Here is a 22,955-nt window from a genome sequence, read left to right as displayed (position 1 = left end):
AAGGTCATCATGAATGATTTTTTTTTTTGGTGGGGGGGGGGGGGGGGGGCTGGAACACTAGAGTAATTTGATCAATTTCCTGCTTGATCCAATAATTTGAAAAAACAAATGAAATAAAGTAAGACATCATTCACTTATGAGTAATATTCTTTTTCATAAATAGCAGAAAAAATACAAGTTTTTGTATATCAATTTTATATTATTTTTCAATAAGATTTTTATTGAAAAAAAAAAGATCATTTTCTCTTTATCTTTTTTTTTCAACTTTTTCTCTTTCTTAAAAAAAAAAAAAAAAAAAAAGTTTCCAATTCCATATATAAATGATCATTTTTTTAACAGAAAAATAAAAATTCTATCAATTAATCAATTTGTTTGTATTGTGTAAGGCCGCTTTAAGACACATTAAAGAGGGCAGAATTTTTCTAATGATTTTAGAACTACTTAATTTGATCCATCTAAATGTAATTATGATTGCAGCAGTTTATGAGTTAGCAAGACAACTTCACTACTAGAGATTAGTGTTGGGCGAACATCCAAATGTTCGGGTTCGGGGGGGGGGGGGGTTCGGCCGAACATGCCCCCGATGTTCGCCATGTTCGGGCCGAACCCCGAACCCAACCCGAACATGTCCCTTTGGGGCCCCTATAGGGTCCCAGCATAAAGGGAGAGCATGCCCCAAGCGCGGGGGGGGGGGGGGGGTCGGAAATGCCCCCCACCCCTCCCCGCTAAGCTCTCCCTTCTGCCGGTACCCTATAAAATTAAATTTAAGTCCCCCGAAAGTACCTGAGGAGGAGGGCAGGAAGAGGGCAGCCGGAGATCCTAGGCGCTAGTACCATCTGGTACTTCCGCCCTCTCTCTGACGCACTTCCTGTTTACATTTGTAAGTCGCGTCAAGAGAGCAGAAGTACCGCGATGACGCGTACGAGGGTACGCCGCGTCATCTACATGATGACACGTACCCTCGTACGCGTCATCGCGGTACTTCTGCTCTCTTGACGCGACTTACAAATGTAAACAGGAAGTGCGTCAGAGAGAGGGCGGAAGTACCAGATGGTACTAGCGCCTAGGATCTCCGGCTGCCCTCTTCCTGCCCTCCTCCTCAGGTACTTTCGGGGGACTTAAATTTAATTTTATAGGGTACCGGCAGAAGGGAGAGCTTAGCGGGGAGGGGTGGGGGGCATTTCCGACCCCCCCCCCCCCGCGCTCAGGGCATGCTCTCCCTTTATGCTAGGACCCTATAGGGGGCTTTGTTCGGCCGGACACGGCTGTGTCCGGCCGAACACAGAAGGCCTGTTCGGGTTCGGGCAACGTGGCTGAGCACCCTCCCGAACACCATGAGGTGTTCGGGGGGTGCCGAACCGAACCCGAACAGGCCAAAATCCGGGCGAACCCGAACAGTGGCGAACACTGTTCGCCCATCACTACTAGAGATGGCTCGAAGAGTTCTCCGGCAGACAGTATCTGGTGAATTTCTACTCTTTGCATTCTCTGTGAACCACAAATAGATGGCATGTTTGACCCACCCCCTATACATCATCATAGAGCAAAACTTTGACCCCTTACCTCACAATCAGCAGACACATGGCAGCCAATCAGCTAGCACCCCCTCCTGGACCCCCCACCCCCTATCAAAAAGCAGCTTATGGTCATATTGAATTCATTCTCTGCTGGCTGCTGACTGTTAGTGAGAGCAGGTTCAGACTTGCTGCAGATAGGTATGGAAAGCATTAGCTAGGCCTGTGTTCTTGTTCCTCATTTGCAGTGAAAGCACCCCAAACTGCCGTTTTGAGGGCTAGAACATTGGTCTCCTGTGTTTTTTGTGTGTGACACCCCACAGCCCACTGACACCCAGAGCTGTGTGCACAATACTGTTGTTGCCTCATTAAGTTGCAGGCACAGAACCACTCCAATGCATTATTATTTCACTGTATTCTGATCGTACTATTGCATTTCTCTGTCTGTGACACTCCACAGCCCACTGACATCCAGAGCTGTGCATAATGTGATTCCTGCCCTTCAGGGATTAAAACCCAACTTTGTGTCAACTCTGTAATTTTGGTGGGACTTCTGGTATGGACCCCCCTCTGCCATGCCACAGTCCAGGTGCTGGACCCCTTGAAACAACTTTTCCATCACTTTGTGGCCAGAAACAGTCTGTGTAGGTTTTAAAATTTGCCTGCCCATTGAAGTCTATGGTGGTTCGCAAAATAAAAATGTCCATGTATTTTTAAATACAATTGAACAAGAGTTGTGGAAATTGAATCTTCTTCCTCCCAAAGGGGAAAATAACTTAACATCACAAGAGAAAATTGCCCTGGAGGAACTGCAAAAAGCCCCGAAATTAGTTATTAAACCAAGTGACAAAGGGGGAAATGTCGTTCTCATGGATGAGGACAAATATATTGATGAGATCAAAAGACAACTAAATGATACAAATACATATCGGAAACTCCGGGAAAATCCATTTCCTGTGATCAAAGATCAGGTCAACTGTCTGCTAGATGAGGGACTGCATGAGGGAATTCTCACCACCAGGGAACATGAGTTCCTTTTGGTGAGCACCTTTAGTATACCAACAATATATATAATCCCAAAGGTCCATAAATCTGTGTCCAATCCACCTGGACGACCGATAGTGTCTGCTGTAGGGAGTCCGACGCAACGATTAGGCCAATTCATTGATAAGAAAACACGACCATTGGTTCAAGCATTACCATCCTATATACAGGACACTCATGATGTATTGGGTGTCCTGGCCGGTTTCGAGGTGCCCCCGGGGTCCCTCCTTGTGGGGATCGATGTGGAATCCCTCTACACGTCGATCCCGCATGAGGAGGGCCTCCGGGCAATGTCCTTCTTCCTCCGTGAGCGTCATCCCTCCGCGTCGGCTCATAACGCCTTTATTGTTGAGGCGATGAGACTGATCCTTACACGGAATTGTTTTATTTTTGACGGGCAGTACTACCAGCAACTGCGGGGAACGTCGATGGGGGCGGCATGCGCGCCAGCCTATGCATGTTTGCATTTAGGGCTCTGGGAGAGGGAGCAAGTGTTCCCCAGCCCGGAATATGGTGCGCATGCCGCCCTCTGGATTAGATTTATCGACGATATCTTATTGGTATGGAGGGGCACGAAAGACGAGTTGGAACAATTTGTGGCCAAACTTAATTTGAACGGAAAAAATATCCGTCTGACCTTCTCATTCGGCATGGAGATTCCTTTTTTGGATCTCCTGCTGAGAATAGAGGGCCAAAGGGTGGTCACAACTTCCTTTTGCAAGCCCACGGCTGGAAACACAGTACTACATGCAAGCAGTCATCATCCGCAATCACTAAAGAAGGGAATACCTTATGGTCAATTCCTTAGATTGAGGAGAAACTGCGGCAGAGATATTGACTTTAGGAATGAGGCTCGAATCATGTATCAGAGATTCCGTGAACGAGGATATACACATTCTATACTGCGGCGAGCACTAAAGAGGGCATGGAACCTGGACCGGCAAGATTTGCTGGCCCCCGGGGGGATGCCGCAAAGGGCGGAGGGGGAGGGACATATGCGCCTTGTGACCGGCTATGGAGCACACTGGGAGAATCTACGAGAGATGCTGAACAAGTTCTGGCCTATTCTGACCTCAGATAAAGATGTTGCAAAAATTGTAGGGCCAAGACCACTCTTGACAGCAAAAAGGGCACCAAACCTTAGGGATCGTTTGGTGCATAGTGAGCTGCAGAGGAATCCCCCTACATGGCTTGACCAGAGGAAACCAATGGGAATGTATAGATGTTCAAAATGTAAAATGTGTCCCTATGTAGATCGTACCGGTGTTTTCTCAGACTGCAGGGGGGAAAAGGAATATACTATAAGGTCATTTATAAATTGTGACACTAAAAAAGTAGTGTACATGATACAATGCCCGTGCGGTCTGAGATACATTGGTAAAACAAAACGGGCACTAAAAGAGAGAGTTCTGGAGCACTTCTGTAAAATCATTGGGGGAAAGGCAACAGGAGTAATCTATGATCATTATAGGGATCATCATCAGAATAGTCTAAAAGGGACCTCAGCGAAGGGAATCTATAGTCTGAAAATTTCGGGGAGACGGGGAGATTTTGATGAGGTCCTCTACTGCAAAGAGGCCATGTGGATCTTCAAACTCGGAAGTGTTTTTCCGGGAGGACTCAATGCAGAATTGGACCTATCCCCCTTCCTCAAGATTAATAGATATGGATGACAGTTTGTCGTCCTACTGGGGCCCTAAAGAAAAAATGACGGGATCATGATGTACCCAGGACTACTATAAGGGTAAGGCATGAGGAGTGATTGGAGCCGCAGTGACTCAGATGTGCCATAAAAATAGGTCTGTGTATGTGCCTTTAAATATAAGCAGGTGACATACTGCATTTCGGGAATCACAGCTATTTAACCTGTAAGTAGTATATGAACTATTGATCAAGGTCTCTGACCTGAAGCCATAACCTGATGGAATAATATGCATGTATGAGGGATAATGCAACTGATGCTATATAATGGACAGTGTAGCTAAAAGCAAGTATGCTGTGATGTGGACTCTGTGCTCCCTGTGTCCCATTAAAATATGGAATCATGGCATTGACTAAGTCCTACTAACCCGCTCCAGCAATGATATCTGCTAAGATGCCCGTGATTTGTGACTGTAAGGCTCTATGCATGGTCTTGCCATATGATGTGTACTAGCTGGCTAAAACTGACACTTTGTCCACCTCCTTAAGGAGTTGCCGGTCTGGCTTTGAATGACAGGGCGAATGGGAGGAAGGCGGAGCTAAGAAGGATACAAAGGATGGGTCATTAGCAGCAATAGACACACCCTGATGAAACGCCCAATGAGGGCGTGAAACGCGTCGGTGGGCGGAGCTAACGCTGGTGCGTGTGACGCAGCTCATCCTCACACACGTTGCCCACGGAATCCGGAGTTGGCGTCCTTGACCAGCCGAGGTGCGCTGTTATGAGGGAACTGATGGCCGGCATCAGTGCACACAGGAGCAGGTCTAAAACGGTGATAGTACCCTAACTCAGGAACTTACCGCAACAAACAGTGATGCAGCAGGACGGGTGAGATCGACCACTACTACCTCCTTACATGCAGCAGCAGATTAATTGTTGTTTAAAGCTGATGGAACTGCCTCTGGCCTGGCTTTAGTGCTTCCACGCTTTTGCATTATCCCACTGCTTCTTTATGCGCAGCAGCAGATGAATTGGTGCTTATAGCTGATGGAACTATATCTGGCTTGGCTGTATTGTGTCCACGCTTCTGCATTAATATAAAGGGGGCCCCCCAACGCTGCATTACTTTATGGCACAAGTGTGTGAGGAGTGAGCAAGCGCGCATGTATGTGATGCTGTTGAAATGTATTTCCTGGCCAGGATAAGATTACAGCATATATATAGATGTATTATATCATGTTACACAGGCATACAGCTGAATATGCTCCGCATATGGTGTTTTTAGTTTTTATGGGGCAGTATGTTTGATATCTGGTGTATTTATGAGGGTCTGATGTGGATATTTATTGAATAAAGGTAAATTTTTGGTATACTTTAGAAGGCTTGTGCGACCCCAATTTATTCTGTTTATATGATTTGGTTCGCTGGGTTTGCCTGTTCATGAACATTTGTGGAAGTTCGAGATTGCTATCCAGAAAATTCTATGTTCGCGACATCTCTATTCACTACTATAGTTGATGGTGGCTACCCTCATTTTAGTTTGGTGGTGGGTTGTGTTCCGCCCAGTTTTATCTAATTCATATAAGTACTGTTGAGAAAGGGCAAATTAGGAATTGGTTGCAATTCCAGTGTTTTTTTTGTAATTGTATCCAAATCTCATCTATACTAGTTCAAGTGTTTGCTGCCTCTTGCCACAGCACTCTACATTACACTTCATCCTCCCAACACTTCCAGCTTCATTCCCAGAAAGAGAAAGTATCAGGAGGGTGTGCAGTGTCGTAGAGCGCTGTGGCCAGAGGTTCAGATTCTCATCAGGTGAATCTGAATCTCGTTTTCCCCACTCATCCTTATTCTGCACCCACTTTTTTTTTTTTTTAGGCCCCTTTCACATGTGAAATAATTCATGTATGATTTGCATTTCTGTGAATTTCCATTTGGCGCAAATCACATTTGTTGTTGTAACGATTGTGGAATTATCTCCGTGGTCAGCGCACAGGATGCGCGCCGACACTGCGGAAATCCTCCACAAGCATATAATTTGACAGAACCCAGCTGCGGTGCAATTCACTTGTAGAGGGGAATTCCTGCCGGCAGATGGAGCTGTGGAGAACAGAGGAACAAACCTCTCTGTACTGCCACAGATGCCAGACGGGAATTGTACGAGTAGAAGCAATGCAGGGCAAGATAGCCCTTAAAGAGAGAGAGCACAGAGACAGAATGTATGTGTGTCCACCAATCCAGTCGCCACCCAGCGACGGTGAACACACAACAGCGAAGACCAAGTGGGAAAGCAATCGCAAGAGATGGCGATTGCTAACAGCGACACAAGACTGAATAAGCAGAGAGATGGAATGTATGTATGTCCACCAATCTAGTCGCCACACAGCGACGGTGAACACACAACAGCGGAAACCAAATGAGAACGCAATCGCAAGAGTGGCGATTGCCAATAATGACACAAGACCGAATTAGACAGAGCACAAGTGTAGCAGGAAAGACATAGCAAACAACAACGATCAGAACATCAAGAAAAATAACAAACGCTAGCTAAACGCGAACACCGCACTGATTCACAACAGCGAACGCGTTTAAGACACGATCACCGCGCGTTAGGCGCCCAGTGACAAGCGTGCCACCCTAACTAACCAATGTAACACAAACACGAAATAGAGAATGCGAACGCTTGCTAAACGGTTACCTCACTGAGCCTACAGCAAGCGTTCGTACCAGACAAGACAGACAGATGGGGCTACCAGTAGCAACCACTGCTCTGGCTAGCCCCCTAAGGCAGAATGCAGAAGGAACCACCACTGCTACCGCCAGAGCGGATGCGATCCAGACAGACAAACAGATGGGGCTACCAGTAGCGACCGCTGCTCTGGTTGGCACCCTTAAGGCAGAATACAGAAGGAAAGCACCGCCACTACCACTAGGGCGAATGCAATCCAGACAGATGGAGCAGCCAGTAGCAACCGCAGCTCTGGCCTACACTCCCAGACAGACAGAACAATTTCCTGTCGACCACCGCTGGCGACAAGACAATCGAGACAGAGAGACAGAACAAGGCAATACAGATAACACAACCTGACTGTACTAGAAGGGATGCCTAGTGCAGTCCCAAGGAATTACTCTAAGCTAATCTTAGCAAACAATAGCAAGGCTGATACTCCAGGAGAGTAAGCAGGAACAAACCATCATGACCAGCAAGGAATTCTGGGAGCACAAGGCATTTATACTGCAAGCCATCAAAGGAGGCAGCTAGGCAATTTGCATGACAAGTGGATGCAAATTCCTGACCAGCAGAGCAACTCTGAAAGTTGCAAAGCGAAGACAGGTCTCTTTTCGAGAGACCTGCAACACTCAGACTCAAAGAATGGACAAACAGCTGTCTGCCTGTGCAGACAGCTGAGCGGATCATTACAGTTGTATTGCAATATTTTGAAAGCAAAGTCTCTCTAGAAAATAAATGGCTAGTGTGTATGGTTTTTTTTTTTTTTTTTTGGGGGGGGGGGGGGGGGGGGGGAGAGGCGTACATGTGGATTGCATATTAATGCAAGTCAATGTGAATTTTTTCAATAGTAATTAAATTATTTGCATTGAATTTGAAGCTTACTACATTCATGTAAATCAATGTCATTGGTATGCCCTAAAAATCATATTCTGAACAGTTGCATACAAAATGCTCACAAAAAGGGATTCAGGACCTGGAAAATTTCAAGATGCAAAAATGTGTCTGGAAATTGCAGGAATAAGTGTGAAGGCTTCCTAATTGCCCATCTACCACCACTGCCTAAATAGTGTTCCTGAAATCTTTGGAGAGGGGAATGGGATAAGCTAAGGGAGCCTCAGTGTAACAAAGTGCAACAGAACCAGCAAATCCAGACAATTACCTAAAATGACTGATATCTCTCCGTCTGAACATGGAACACAGTCATGGCAACAGATGTGATGTCCTTCCCTTACTGCTTTCCTGGTCCCTATGGGACAAGGTTCAGAACAGCGGCCTTGTGGTACCTAAGTTAATGATGTGATATAAAATAAAGAAAGGAACGTCAGTGAAGATTATTGTCAGCTGATTAAAGGATACCCAAAGTGACATGTGACATGATGAGATAGACGTGTATGTACAGTACCTAGCACACAAATAACTATGCTGCATTCTTTTTTTTTCTTTCTCTGCCTGAAAGAGTTAAATATCAGGTATGTAAGTGGCTGACTCAGTCCTGTCTCAGACAGGAAGTGACTACAGTGGGACCCTCACTGATACGGTGCTTAGGGGTAATAATTGATTCTTTCCTCTCATTTATTCCTCACATTAACTTCCTAACCAGCTCCTGTCATCTCCAACTCAAAAACATAGCACGCATCCAACCTTTTCTCACTCAGGACACAAACAAAATGTTAGTACATGCTCTTATTATATCTCATTTAGGCTATTGCAATATATTGGTGTACTTCCAACTAGTGTTGGGCGAACAGTGTTCACCGCTGTTCGGGTTCTGCAGAACATCACTGTTCGGGTGATGTTCAGGGTTTGGCCGAACACCTGATGGTGCTCGGCCAAACCGTTCGGCCGCATGGCCGAACTAAGAGCGCATGGCCGAACGTTCCCGAACGTTCGGCTAGCGCTGTGATTGGCCGAACGGGTCACGTGGTTCGGACCTGAACGCGCTCTGATTGGCCGAACGGTCACGTGGTTCGGGTAAATAAATACCCGAACCACGTCATATCTCCGCCATTTCTCTGTGGGTTTAGCTTTGGGTAGGCAGGCAGGGTAGTTCGCTCTCCAGCCACGCTAGCCAGGGTCCCCCCCAGTCATTGTGTGTCGCTGCTGGGAACAGTAGTACACCGCTCGCTCAGCCACACTATATATAGCATTGTTTACTGCCACTGTGTACCTCGCTCAGCCACACTATATATAGCATTGTTTACTGCCACTCTGTGTACACCGCTCAGCCAGACTATATAGCATTGTGTGTACTGCCACTCTGTGTACACCGCTCAGCCAGACTATATAGCATTGTGTGTACTGCCACTGTGTACCTCGCTCAGCCACGCTATATATAGCATTGTGTGTACTGCCACTCTGTGTACACGGTTCAGCCACACTATATAGCATTGTTTACTGCCACTCTGTGTACACCGCTCAGCCACACTATATAGCATTGTGTGTACTGCCACTCTGTGTACACCGCTCAGCCAGACTATATAGCATTGTGTGTACTGCCACTCTGTGTACACCGCTCAGCCAGACTATATAGCATTGTGTGTACTGCCACTCTGTGTACACGGCTTAGCCAGACTATATAGCATTGTGTGTACTGCCACTCTGTGTACACCGCTCAGCCAGACTATATAGCATTGTGTGTACTGCCACTCTGTGTACACCGCTCAGCCAGACTATATAGCATTGTGTGTACTGCCACTCTGTGTACACGGCTCAGCCAGACTATATAGCATTGTGTGTACTGCCACTCTGTGTACACCGCTCAGCCAGACTATATAGCATTGTGTGTACTGCCACTCTGTGTACACCGCTCAGCCAGACTATATAGCATTGTGTTTACTGCCACTCTGTGTACACCGCTCAGCCACACTATATAGCATTGCGTACTCTGCCAGTCAGTGTGTATATTGCTGGGATCAGTAATACTCCACTCACCGCCAACCACTATATGAGCTCACCATGAGTTCCTCAGAGACCTCCGCTGTGAGCAGCACTCCCAACAACAGCAACAGCCAACGCCCCACGCAAGCTATAACATCCACCCCAGCAGCCAGTGGTCAGCAGCAGCCCTCCCCGGAGGAGAACGTTGTGTCCATCGGTCCGTCGCCAGAGCGATTAATGAGGGCTGCCATTGAGGAGATGATGGGGCCTGATGTGGAGGAGGAGGTCTGGCTCAGGCCAGCATTCCAAGTTAATGTTGTGGACGATGAGGGGTCTGTGTCTGGGGATGTTGGGGTGGCAGAGGTGGTGGGTGGGTCAGACTCAGGAGAAGAGTTGTATGATGAGGATGATGATCGGGACCATCTGTATGTGCCTCAGAGTCCGACCCCGGAAAACATGTTGTATCGTGTGTTTAGGTACTAAAATCTGCGTTCCCACTTCCCAGTACTGCCCGGGTCCACGGATCCATATAATTTTTTGGGAAGCACTATCAAACTGTGGTACTATGAGTGAGTTGCCATGGTCCTTCTGTGCTGTCACACTCACCGTCTGTCTGCAGATGGATTGTTCAACACAGCTACGCCATCTGACATGTAGACCTTGACCATCTTCTCCATGCGATTGGTGTTGGAGGACGTGGAACTGCCCGATTGCTGTTCTGTGGGCTGCTGCATGGGTGTCAGAAAATGTTCCCACTCCAAGGACACTGCCAATACCATTCCCTTTTGGGCACTGGCAGCAGCTTGTGTTCTTTGCTGCCCTCCTGGTCCTCCTGGGTTTGCTGAAGTCAGTCTGTCGGCGTACAACTGGCTAGAGAAGGAGGAGGATGTCAATCTCCTCTCTAAAGTCTCCATCCTCAAGGGCCTGCTGGAATTGTTCCATTTTTGACCTGTCTGACACTTTCTTCAATCAGTTTTTTAACATTGTGTTTGTATAAACTGGGTATAAACCCAGTAATTGGTGTTGTCCAGAATAATGAATAATAATGAATAGTGAATAATGCACGGGCCGCGTTCAATGCAGTCTAGCATGAATTGAGCCATGTGTGCCAGAGAATCCTGCCAGACTCCTCTGTCTTCATGTTCTTGTGAGCGTTGTGATTGTTGTGATGCACCATATTCGTCACCAGCATCACTTTCTTCCTCTTCTGCTGTCCATTCCCGCTAAATTGTGGAAGTCCAACGTGCACCGCTCTGTCCCTCGGCAGTGGGGGCATCCAATTCCTGCTCCAACTCCAGCTGTTCCTCGTCCTGTTCTTTGTCATAGCTGGGACCAGCGTTTCCTGAGGCAGGTTGCCTGATGTTGGTATCATCACGCTGATCGTTTTCATCTTCAGATTCCCCCACTTGCATCATGCCAGCGGTTTCCATCTTCAACATTGATTTCTTCAGTAAACACAGCAGTGGTATTGTAATGCTGACTGTAGAGTTGTCACTGCTCAGTCACAAGCAACGTGGATTGCTCAAAATTTTGGAGGACTTGGCAGAGATCCAACATGGTGGCCCAATCAGATCCACAGAAGCTTGGTAGCTAGCTGCTGGAATCCGCCTCGGCACTGCGCAAAAGCGTGCTAGCATGTGCAGCGTAGAATTCCAGCGCGTAGGGAGGGACATCACCCAGCGAGCGATGGTGCGCTAGATTGAAGCGCTCCTGCATCTCTTGGTGAGTCCTGCAGAAGCGGTACTGGACTTTTAAAAATGTTTTTTTTTTCCTTCAACAGAAGATCTGCCACGTTGGAGTGAGGAGGACGCCGTCGACCCCGACACCAAGCTGAACCCCGGCGAACTCCAAGCAGAGCATCTTCAGGAACCCTCAAGGCTTTGAGCAAGCTGAGGAGGATCAGCAGTCCCGACGAGACCTCTCCTCATATGTGACTGTGTGCAGTGGAGTAGAGCTCCCCAGAACAACCTCTCACTTGTCACTGTGTCACTGGTCACTTTGTCACTTTGTCACTTGTCACTTTGTCACTTGTCACTTTGTCACTTGTCACTTTGTCATTTTGTCACTTGTCACTTGTCACTGGTCACTTTGTCACTTTGTCACTTGTCACTTTATCACTTGTCACTTTGTCATTTTGTCACTTTGTCATTTTGTCACTTTGTCAGTCACTTTGTCACTTTGTCACTTTGTCACTGGTCACTTTTCACTTTGTCACTTGTCACTTGGTCACTTGTCACTTGGTCACTTGGTCACTTGGTCACTTGTCCAGATGATCTCGGTACACCTCCTGCGATTCAAATTCCTGCACACATTGCTCTGGGATTTGGGTGTGATGAATGATGCATCTAACTGGCCACCGGAGGCAATTAAGGCCTTCAAAACATTGAAAGCAGCTTTCTGTTCCGCCCCCATTTTGCGTCATGTTGAGTTGTTGACGTCATGTTCATCCTCGGCCTCGCCTTGCATTTCAGTGCGAGGTGCATTTTCCACAGAAAAAGGTTGTGAATCCGGGCACAACATTTGTGGCTGTTCCATTGACCTTTCACAGGTAGAAGATTGTGGGGGTGGGAATAGCTCCTCGGAATAGCCCATTGTGTCCTGAAAACTACTCATTGCATTGCTTTGCGCACGTATTTTTTTGTCCTCATGCAAGGCCTGAGTTGCGCCTGAAAGCGTGGCCTTCTCCTCCTGCGCCTCCTCCTGTTCCATCACGTCTGCTGCTGCTGGGTTAGCGTTGCCGCGTGGTCCCTGTTTATTGAACCACTTATCTTTATTACATTTATGACTGCATGGCGGTACAAAGCATGCTATCCGCACGCTTCTTGTCCTCATGCAAGGCCTGGGTTGTTGTGTCTCAAAAAGCGTGGCCTTCTCCTCCTGCGCCTCCTCCTCCTGTTCCATCACGTGTGCTGCTGCTGGTGCTGGGTTAGTGTTACCGGTCCCTTTTCCTGGAACCTCTTCTCTGTATTACATTTATGACTGCATGGCGAAAAAAAGCATGTTACCTGTGCAAAGAAACATGACATTTTCCACATTTAAAAGACAGTTTTTCCTTTGAAACTTTACAATCAATTTTCTCAAAAACTATAAGCTCTTTTTCAAATATTTTTCCTCTTGTACCCACTCCCAAGGTGCACATACCCTGCTAATTTGGGGTATGTAGCATGTAAGGAAGCTTTACAAAGCACGGAAGTTCGGGTCCCCATTGACTTCCATTATGTTCGGAGTTCGGCGCGAACACCCGAACATCGCGGCGATGTTCGGCGAACGTTCTCGAACCCGAACATCTAGGTGTTCGCCCAACACTACTTCCAACTACCCGACTGGCACCCCTCCAATCTGTTTTGAACTCATTGCACGTCTCATTCATCTCTCTTCTCGGTCCTGCTCTGTGGCTCCTCTCTGTCCAACTCTTCACTGGCTACCAATTAACCAGAGCATCCAGTTCAAACTCTTAACCCTAACCTACAAAACTCTCCACAATCTCTCTCCCCTGTACATCTCCTCACTAGTCTCCAGATACCAACCCAACTGCAATCTCAGATCTACACATGAGCTTATTTTATCCTCTTCTACAATTACCTCCTCACATTCACGTGTACAAGACTTCTCACGTGCCTCACCCCTCCTCTGGAATGCCCTTCCATAGCACATCCACCACTCTCCCACCTTTGACTTATTTAAACGCTCCCTCAAAACTCACCTTTTCCGACAAGCATATGCTCTACCTTAGACCAGGCACCCCTTCAACCTCGTGTCTAGTTTTACTTCTTACTAAATAACGTAATCATGCACTGCCTGTATATATACTGTATACTTCCCCACCTCTTGTTTTCACCCCATTCCTTCAGATTGTAAGCTTACAAGGGCAGGGCTCTCTCACCCTTTTGTATCATGGAATGTTATTCATTTAATAGCTTGCACTCTATAATACATTTTAGTCATCATGTTACATCTGCTTGTAATCACCAGTTATGTATTTTGTACCAGTGTCCATATTTGATGCGTATCATTGTCTGTATAGTGTAATGGTTAAGAGCTCTGCCTCTAACGTAGGAGACCTGGGTTTAAATCTTGGCTTTTCCTACTCAGTAATCCAGCACCTATTCAGTAAGGAGTTATTTGGGCAAGAGTCCCTAACAATGCTACTGCCTACTGAGTGCGCTCTAGTGGCGGCCTCATAAGCGATTTGGGTCCGATAGGAGAAAAGCGCTATATAAAAAAAGGAATTATTATTATGTACTGTTTGTTTTCCTACTTTGTACAGCTCCATGGAATATGTTGACGCTTTATAAATAATAATAATTTAAATAATAATAATAATTTAGCATAATTGTCGTGTAATTTAGTGCCGACTTTCGCGGTTAATAGCAAAGCCCCCATACATAGTAGAATCACCAATCACAAGGAGTATGTTAAAGGAGTCATCAGGCGAATAATAAAACTGCGCAGTAAGCCCCAACAACGTGGGCTTGATTGACAGTGGCGGTTCGCACATGCGCAGTGCGGACGATCTCGGGGGTCGGCTTCCGGACCGAGCACAGAGACTGGGACAGCGGCGGGGAGCGGAGGTGACAGCGTGGGACAGTCGGCTGCTAGGGGCTGGAGAAAGCCCCAGGTGAGTAAAGCTTTTTTTTTTTTTTTTTTTTTATTCACCTGATGACTCCTCCTGGCGGTTCATTAATTCTGCCAAATAGGCAGAAATATTTTTATCTTTTTATTTTTTTGTTTTGTTTCATGTAAAGCTACCAGAGTGGTAGCTACATGAAACAACACTAGAGGGGGCATGTGTCCCTCTAGTGCGATCATCGCCAGCATCAATAGCAAACAGGGGAATGCGTATATAATGCGTTCCCCTGTTTGGCTTTTCCGATCGGAATGACGTCAGACATCTCCAATCCAGCCCATAGCACTGCCTGGAAGTCATTGGTCCGGGCAGCGCAGGACTCTGGGGGGGGGGGGGGGGGGGGGGGGGGAGGAGGGCCTCTTCCGCCGCTACGTGCGGACAATTACTGCAGAGCAGCAGCAATCAAGCTGTACGCGCGGCTATCAAAGTGCTAGCTGCGCAAGCAGCACTTTAAATGAGGCAAATCACCCCACCAGGGGCTGAGATATCCTCTGTGGCGACTTACCTCGAGCTCAGCTCGGGGTTACCGCTAAGAGGGTTAAGGAGAGAAGTTGAAAAAAAAGGAAAAATAAAGAATGTATTTTTTGATAAAATGTATTTTAAAGTTATGATAGGGTAAAACAAAGGTTTTTTTTTTTCCCTATGCAGTTACCGTAAATGAAAAATAATATATCAACCTATTGTTAATTTAAATTTACATATAGCAAAAGCCTGGCCCAAGTGGGGCTCTGCACCCAGAGCTATACCAGCCTGCAAAGCCTATGGTATGTGGGGGGTGGTGGCTCTGGAAGGGGGAGGGGCTCTGGAAGAGAGCCCTGGACCATCTAGTTTTTGAAAAAAAAATCAATTTTAAATTTATGATTGTACAAAGTTTTTTGTTTTTTTCTTTTTAAATGTGGTTAATTTATAGATCATGTATCAACCAATTGGTAATGTCAATCATCTATCAGTATGTTTTTGGGATGTGGGAGGAAACCAGAGTGCTGGGAGGAAACCCACACAGACACAGGGAGAACATACAAACTCCTTGAAAATGTTGGCCTGGCTGGGATTTGAACTAGTGACACAGAGCTGCAAGGTGAGAGCGCTGAAATGTAAATGTGAATTTATAAAAAGCAAATTTATCTATGATTTGGCCATTTAAAAGTTAAATAAAAAATTATGTGGGGGGTCCACCCCTCTGAGCCGCTTTATACCCTTGTCACTGACCCAAGCAGGCTGGGATAGCCAAAATATGGGGCCCGCACCACATAGCGCTCTGCACCCTGCCCTATACCACCTCCAAAGGTGAAATGAGTATAGGGGTACGGCCTGGAACCCACTAGGAGCGCTTTTCTAAACACTTTGTTATTTGAAAAACCTCTTGGGCAATGTGATTTTATAAAAATCCCCTAGAGCATTACATTAGCAAGAGCTTTTTCAAATCACTAGCGCTTATAAAAGGCTGCTAGTGGGTTTGAGCCCTTACTCATTTCCAAGAGTTAAAAAAGAAATAAAAATGCAACCAGAAAAAATGTCCTTTATATAACTTAGTTATCCATAAATTCTTAACGTTTATTACACCCATGACAGTATCCTCTTGCTACCCAACAAATGGCAGAAAATGCTGCATGCGTCGATCCCCGATGACCAATGAACAGCACCACACACGTTACTCTAACCCCCAGACTTGCTGTACTAAGTATAGGAAGCCCCAGAGCATCTTAAAAATCTCCCCCCCCCCCCCCAGTGTCCTCTATTTAAGACCGATAGGGGGAGCTGGAGGGAATATCAAAGATGCTCTGGGGCTTGCTGTCAGTGGTGGTCCGAAATATTGCATCAAAATTCGCATTTACGTATTGTAATCGTAATGCACAATTTTAGGGGAAAATTGTAATACATTTCGTAAGTAATAGTAATATTTCATGATTTTGCGTAATTTTTGCGCAATTTTGTGAAATTTTGTGCCGATTTTAGCGGTTAATAGCAAAGCCCCCATACATGCTATTGCTACCAAAATTGCTATATACAGTGGTGTGAAAAACTATTTGCCCCCTTTCTGATTTCTTATTCTTTTGCATGTTTGTCACACTTAAATGTTTCTGCTCATCAAAAACCGTTAACTATTAGTCAAAGATAACATAATTGAACACAAAATGCAGTTTTAAATGATGATTTTTATTATTTAGTGAGAAAAATAATTCAAAACCTACATAGCCCTGTGTGAAAAAGAAATTGCCCCCTGAACCTAATAACTGGTAGGGCCACCCTTAGCAGCAATAACTGCAATCAAGCGTTTGCAATAACTTGCAACGAGTCTTTTACAGCGCTCTGGAGGAATTTTGGCCCACTCATCTTTGCAGAATTGTTGTAATTCAGCTTTATTTGAGGGTTTTCTAGCATGAACCGCCTTTTTAAGGTCATGCCACAACATCTCAATAGGATTCAGGTCAGGACTTTGACTAGGCCAATCCAAAGTCTTCATTTTCTTTTTCTTCAGCCATTCAGAGGTGGATTTGCTGGTGTGTTTTGGGTCATTGTCCTGCTGCAGCACCCAAGATCGCTTCAACTTGAGTTGACGAACAGATGGCCGGACATTCTCCTTCAGGATTTTTGGGTAGACAGTAGAATTCATGGTTCCATCTATCACAGCAAGCCTTCCAGGTCCTGAAGCAGCAAAACAACCCCAGACCATCACACTACCACCACCATATTTTACTGTTGGTATTATGTTCTTTTGCTGAAATGCTGTGTTACTTCTACGCCAGATGTAACGGGACACGCACCTTCCAAAAAGTTCAACTTTTGTCTCGTCGGTCCACAAGGTATTTTCCCAAAAGTCTTGGCAATCATTGAGATGTTTTTTTAGCAAAATTGAGACGAGCCTTAATGTTCTTTTTGCTTAGAAGTGGTTTGCGCCTTGGATATCTGCCATGCAGGCTGTTTTTGCCCAGTCTCTTTCTTATGGTGGAGTCGTGAACAATGACCTTAATTGAGGCAAGTGAGGCCTGCAGTTCTTTAGATGTTGTCCTGGGGTCTTTTGTGGCCTCTTGGATGAGTTTTCTCTGCACTCTTGGGGTAATTTTGGTTGGCCAGCCACTCCTGGGGAGGTTCATCACTGTTCCATGTTTTTGCCATTTGTGGATAATGGCTCTCACTGTGGTTCGCTGAGTCCCAAAGCTTTATAAATGGCTTTATAACCTTTACCAGACTGATAGATCTCAATTACAGTACTTTTGTTCTCATTTGTTCCTGAATTTCTTTGGATCTTGGCATGATGTCTAGCTTTTGAGGTGCTTTTGGTCTACTTCTCTGTGTCAGATAGCTCCTATTTAAGTGATTTCTTGATTGAAACAGGTGTGGCAGTAATCAGGCGTGGGGGTGACTACAGAAATTGAACTCAGGTGTGATAAACCACAGTTAAGTTATTTTTTTAACAAGGGGGGCAATCACTTTTTCACACAGGGCCATGTAGATTTTGAGGTTTTTTTTCTCATTAAATAATAAAAACCATCATTTAAAACTGCATTTTGTGTTCAATTATGTTATTTTTGACTAATAGTTAACGGTTTTTGATGAGCAGAAACATTTAAGTGTGACAAACATGCAAAAGAATAAGAAATCAGGAAGGGGGCAAATAGTTTTTCACACCACTGTATGTTAAGGAGAATATTGGGTATTCCAGTGAGTCAGCACCGTCTCCATAAAAAATAAGCTCTTTTATTGCATATCAAAAATTAAAAGACAAGATGTGATAGCATGAACAGTGACAGCTCCGCTGTTTTGGGTTATCCACCCTTTTTCAAGCTGCAAAAGCTTTGCAGCTTGAAAAGGGTGGATAACGCGAAACAGCGGAGCTGTCACTGTTCATACTATTACATCTTGTTGTCTTTTAATTTTTGATATGCAATAAAAGAGCTTATTTTTTATGGAGACGGTGCTGACTAGTGTTGGGCGAACATCTAGATGTTCGGGTTCGGGCCGAACAGGCCGAACATGGCCGCGATGTTCGGGTGTTCGACCCGAACTCCGAACATAATGGAAGTCAATGGGGACCCAAACTTTTGTGCTTTGTAAAGCCTCCTTACATGCTACATACCCCAAATTTACAGGGTATGTGCACCTCGGGAGTGGGTACAAGACGAAATTTTTTTTTAGCAAAAAGAGCTTATTGTTTTTGAGAAAATCGATTTTAAAGTTTCAAAGGGAAAACTGTCTTTTAAATGCGGGAAATGTCTGTTTTCTTTGCACAGGTAACATGCTTTTTGTCGGCATGCAGTCATAAATGTAATACATATAAGAGGTTCCAGGAAAAGGGACCGATAACGCTAACCCAGCAGCAGCACACGTGATGGAACAGGAGGAGGGTGGCGCAGGAGGAGAAGGCCACGCTTTGTGAGACACAACAACCCAGGCCTTGCATGAGGACAAGAAGCGTGCGGATAGCATGCTTTGTACCGCCATGCAGTCATAAATGTAATAAAGATAAGTGGTTCAATAAACAGGGACCACGCGGCAATGCTAACCCAGCAGCAGCAGACGTGATGGAACAGGAGGAGGCGCAGGAGGAGAAGGCCACGCTTTGTGAGACACAACAACCCAGGCCTTGCATGAGGACAAGAAGCGTGCGGATAGCATGCTTTGTACCGCCATGCAGTCATAAATGTAATAAAGATAAGTGGTTCAATAAACAGGGACCACGCGGCAACGCTAACCCAGCAGCAGCAGACGTGATGGAACAGGAGGAGGCGCAGGAGGAGAAGGCCACGCTTTGTGAGACACAACAACCCAGGCCTTGCATGAGGACAAGAAGCGTGCGGATAGCATGCTTTGTACCGCCATGCAGTCATAAATGTAATAAAGATAAGTGGTTCAATAAACAGGGACCACGCGGCAACGCTAACCGAGCAGCAGCAGACGTGATGGAACAGGAGGAGGCGCAGGAGGAGAAGGCCACGCTTTGTGAGACACAACAACCCAGGCCTTGCATGAGGTACCGCCATGCAGTCATAAATGTAATAAAGATAAGTGGTTCAATAAACAGGGACCACGCGGCAACGCTAACCCAGCAGCAGCAGACGTGATGGAACAGGAGGAGGCGCAGGAGGAGAAGGCCACACTTTGTGAGACACAACAACCCAGGCCTTGCATGAGGACAAGAAGCGTGCGGATAGCATGCTTTGTACCGCCATGCAGTCATAAATGTAATAAAGATAAGAGGTTCCATAAACAGGGACCGGCAACGCTAACCCAGCAGCAGCAGCACCACACGTGATGGAACAGGAGCAGGCGCAGGAGGAGAAGGCCATGCTTTTTGAGACACAACAACCCAGGCCTTGCATGAAGACAAAAAGCGTGCGGATATAGCAGCAATGCTTTTTGCCGCCATGCAGTCATAAATGTAATACAGATGAGAGGTTCAATAAACAGGGACCGGAAACGCTACACCATCCCAGATGTTCATTGGTCATGTTACTTGGTTGGGGTCCTGGAGTGTTGCGTAGTCATTTCCAATCCAGGATTGATTCATTTTAATTTGAGTCAGACGGTCTGCATTTTCTGTGGAGAGGCGGATACGCCGATCTGTGACGATGCCTCCGGCAGCACTGAAACAGCGTTCCGACGTAACGCTGGCTGCCGGGCAAGCCAGCACCTCTATTGCGTACATTGCCAGTTCGTGCCAGGTGTCTAGCTTCGATACCCAATAGTTGAAGGGTGCAGATGGATTGTTCAACACAGCTACGTCATCTGACATGTAGTCCTTGACCATCTTCTCCAGGCGATCGGTGTTGGAGGTGGATCTGCACGCTTGCTGTTCAGTGGGCTGCTGCTACATGGGTGTCAGAAAATGTTCCCACTCCAAGGACACTGCCGATACCATTCCCTTTTGGGCACTAGCTGCGGCTTGCGTTGTTTGCTGCCCTCCTGGTCGTCCTGGGTTTGCGGAAGTCAGTCTGTCGGCGTACAACTGGCTAGAGGAGGGGGAGGATGTCAATCTCCTCTCTAAAATCTCCACAAGGGCCTGCTGGTATTCTTCCATTTTGACCTCTCTGACTCTTTCTTCAAGCAGTTTTGGAACATTGTGTTTGTACCGTGGATCCAGAAGGGTATAAACCCAGTAATTGGTGTTGTCCAGAATGCGCACAATGCGTGGGTCGCGTTCAATGCAGTCTAGCATGAATTGAGCCATGTGTGCCAGAGTCCTACCAGAATCCTCATCATCCTCTTGTGAGCGTTGTGATAGTTGTTGTGATGCATCATAGTCGTCACCTTCCTCCTGGTCTGCTTCTGCTGACTATTCGCGCTGAATTGTGGAAGTCCAACGTGCACCGCTCTGGCCCTCGTCAGTGGTGGCATGAAATTCCTGCTCCAACTCCAGCTGTTCCTCCTCCTCTTCTTCGTCATAGCTGCTGGGGCCAGCATTCCCTGAGGCGGATGGCCTGATGTTGGTACCATCACGCTGATCGTTTTCTCCTTCAGATTCCCCCAGTTGCATCATGACAGCTGTTTCCTTGATTTTCAACATTGACCTCTTCAGTAAACACAGCAGTGGTATGGTAATGCTGACTGAAGAGTTGTCACTGCTCACAAGCAACGTGGATTGCTCAAAATTTTGGAGGACTTGGCAGAGGTCCAACATGTTGGCCCAATCGGATCCACAGAAGCTTGGCAGCTGTCCGGATGCGCTTCGGTACTGCGCCGTCATGTACTGGACCACTGCACTCTTCTGCTCACAAAAGCGTGCTAGCATGTGCAGCATAGAATTCCAGCGCGTATGGACATCACACAGCAAGCGATGGTGGGGGAGATTGAAGCGCTCCTGCATCTTGGCGAGTGCCCCCGAAGCAGTACTGGAATTTCTACAATGTTTGGCCACTCGACGCACCTTCAACAGAAGATCGGCCACGCCTGGGTATGTCCTCAGGAACCGCTGAACTACTAGGTTCATCACGTGCGCCAGGCAAGGGATGTGTGTCAGCTTAGCCAACCTTAAAGCGCGAATGAGATTACTCCCATTATCACACACAACCATGCCCGGTTTCAGGTCCAGCGGTGCCAGCCACAAATCCGTCTGTTCCTTTATTCCCTTCCAAATTTCCTCCCCTGTGTGCTGCTTATCCCTAAGGCAGATCAGCTTCAGCAACGCTTGCTGACGCATGCCAACAGCTGTGCTGCACTGCTTCCACGATCCTACTGCTGCTGGGTTAGCGTTTCCGGATGAGGTACAGCTTTGAGATGCGTTGGAGGAGAAGGAGTCAGAGAGGTAGGTGCTGCTGTTGTTATCCAGTGGGAGGGACGGCGGTGCAGCTGTTTGCGGCGTGGGCAACACCCGCGCCGTAGCAGGTGAGGAATCGCTGCCAGGCTCCACAAGGTTCACCCAGTGCGCGGTAAGGGAGATGTATCGACCCTGTCCGAACGCACTCGTCCAAGTGTCAGTGGTGAGGTGAACCTTGCAGGCAACGGCATTCTTCAAGCTTCGGGTTATTTTGCTGACCACGTGCTCATGCAACTCAGGCACTGCAGAGCGCGCAAAGTGGTAGCGGCTGGGAACCACGTAACGTGGGATGGCCACTGACATCATGCCCTTGAAGCTGTTTGTCTCCACCACTCGATATGGCAGCATTTCGCAGGCCAGAAGCTTGGCTATGCTGGCTGGTACTGCTACGGCCCGGGGGTCATTTGCTGGCAATTTCCTCTTGCGCTCAAACATCTCCGACACAGACAACTGAACCGTAGCGCTGCACACGGAAGGGCTGTTGGTTGTTGTGTTTGATGAACACTGGGAGACCTCAAGAGCACTACTCCGGAAAGTGACAGTGTCAGCGTCGTCTGATGTTTGTGAATGTTGTGAACCACGCAATGGCTGGGCTACTGCTGCTGCTGAGGCGGGTCTGGTGGTGAGTCTGGTGAACCCAAGGGAGGCAGTGTTGCTGGTACCCTGTCCTGCCGCGTTTGCCCACAGAGTGGGATGTTTGGATAGCATGTGGCGGCTCATGCTGGTGGTGGAGAGGTTGTTAATACTTTTCCCCCTGCTCAGGCGGGTCTTGCACACCTTGCAAATCGCCATGGTAACATCCTCAGTGCAGTCTTCAAAGAAAGCCCAGACTTTGGAGCACCTGCCTCCTTGCTGGCGATTTCTGTTTGCTCCTCTTTTGCCTCTCACTTAAACTTCCACGCTTGTGGTGCCTGAAATTGCGCGCCGCCTACCTTGTGGCACAAGGCGAACTCGTGCAGCAGTGGGTTCTTCAACAGACTCATCTGTGCTGCTGCTACGACAGCGATGTTCTCGTTCAGAAACAAAATCTGGGTCTATGTCCACATTGTCCATACCCTCCTCTTCCATCTCCTCAAACTCGTCATATGTCATTGTGGGGGGCCGCCGCCGTGGAGTAGAGCTCCCCAGAACAACCTCTGCGCAGCTCACTCCAACGTCGTCTTCCAGATCTTGTCGGCCGACCTCCTGCAATTGCAACCCCTCCTGCCCAACTTGCTCTGGGATTTGGGTTTCCGAGTCCTCCTCGGACTCGCCTTGTATTTCAG

Source organism: Hyperolius riggenbachi, chromosome 1 (assembly GCF_040937935.1).
Source record: "Hyperolius riggenbachi isolate aHypRig1 chromosome 1, aHypRig1.pri, whole genome shotgun sequence".
Taxonomy (NCBI): Eukaryota; Metazoa; Chordata; class Amphibia; order Anura; family Hyperoliidae; genus Hyperolius; species Hyperolius riggenbachi.
This window is presented reverse-complemented; position numbering follows the sequence as displayed.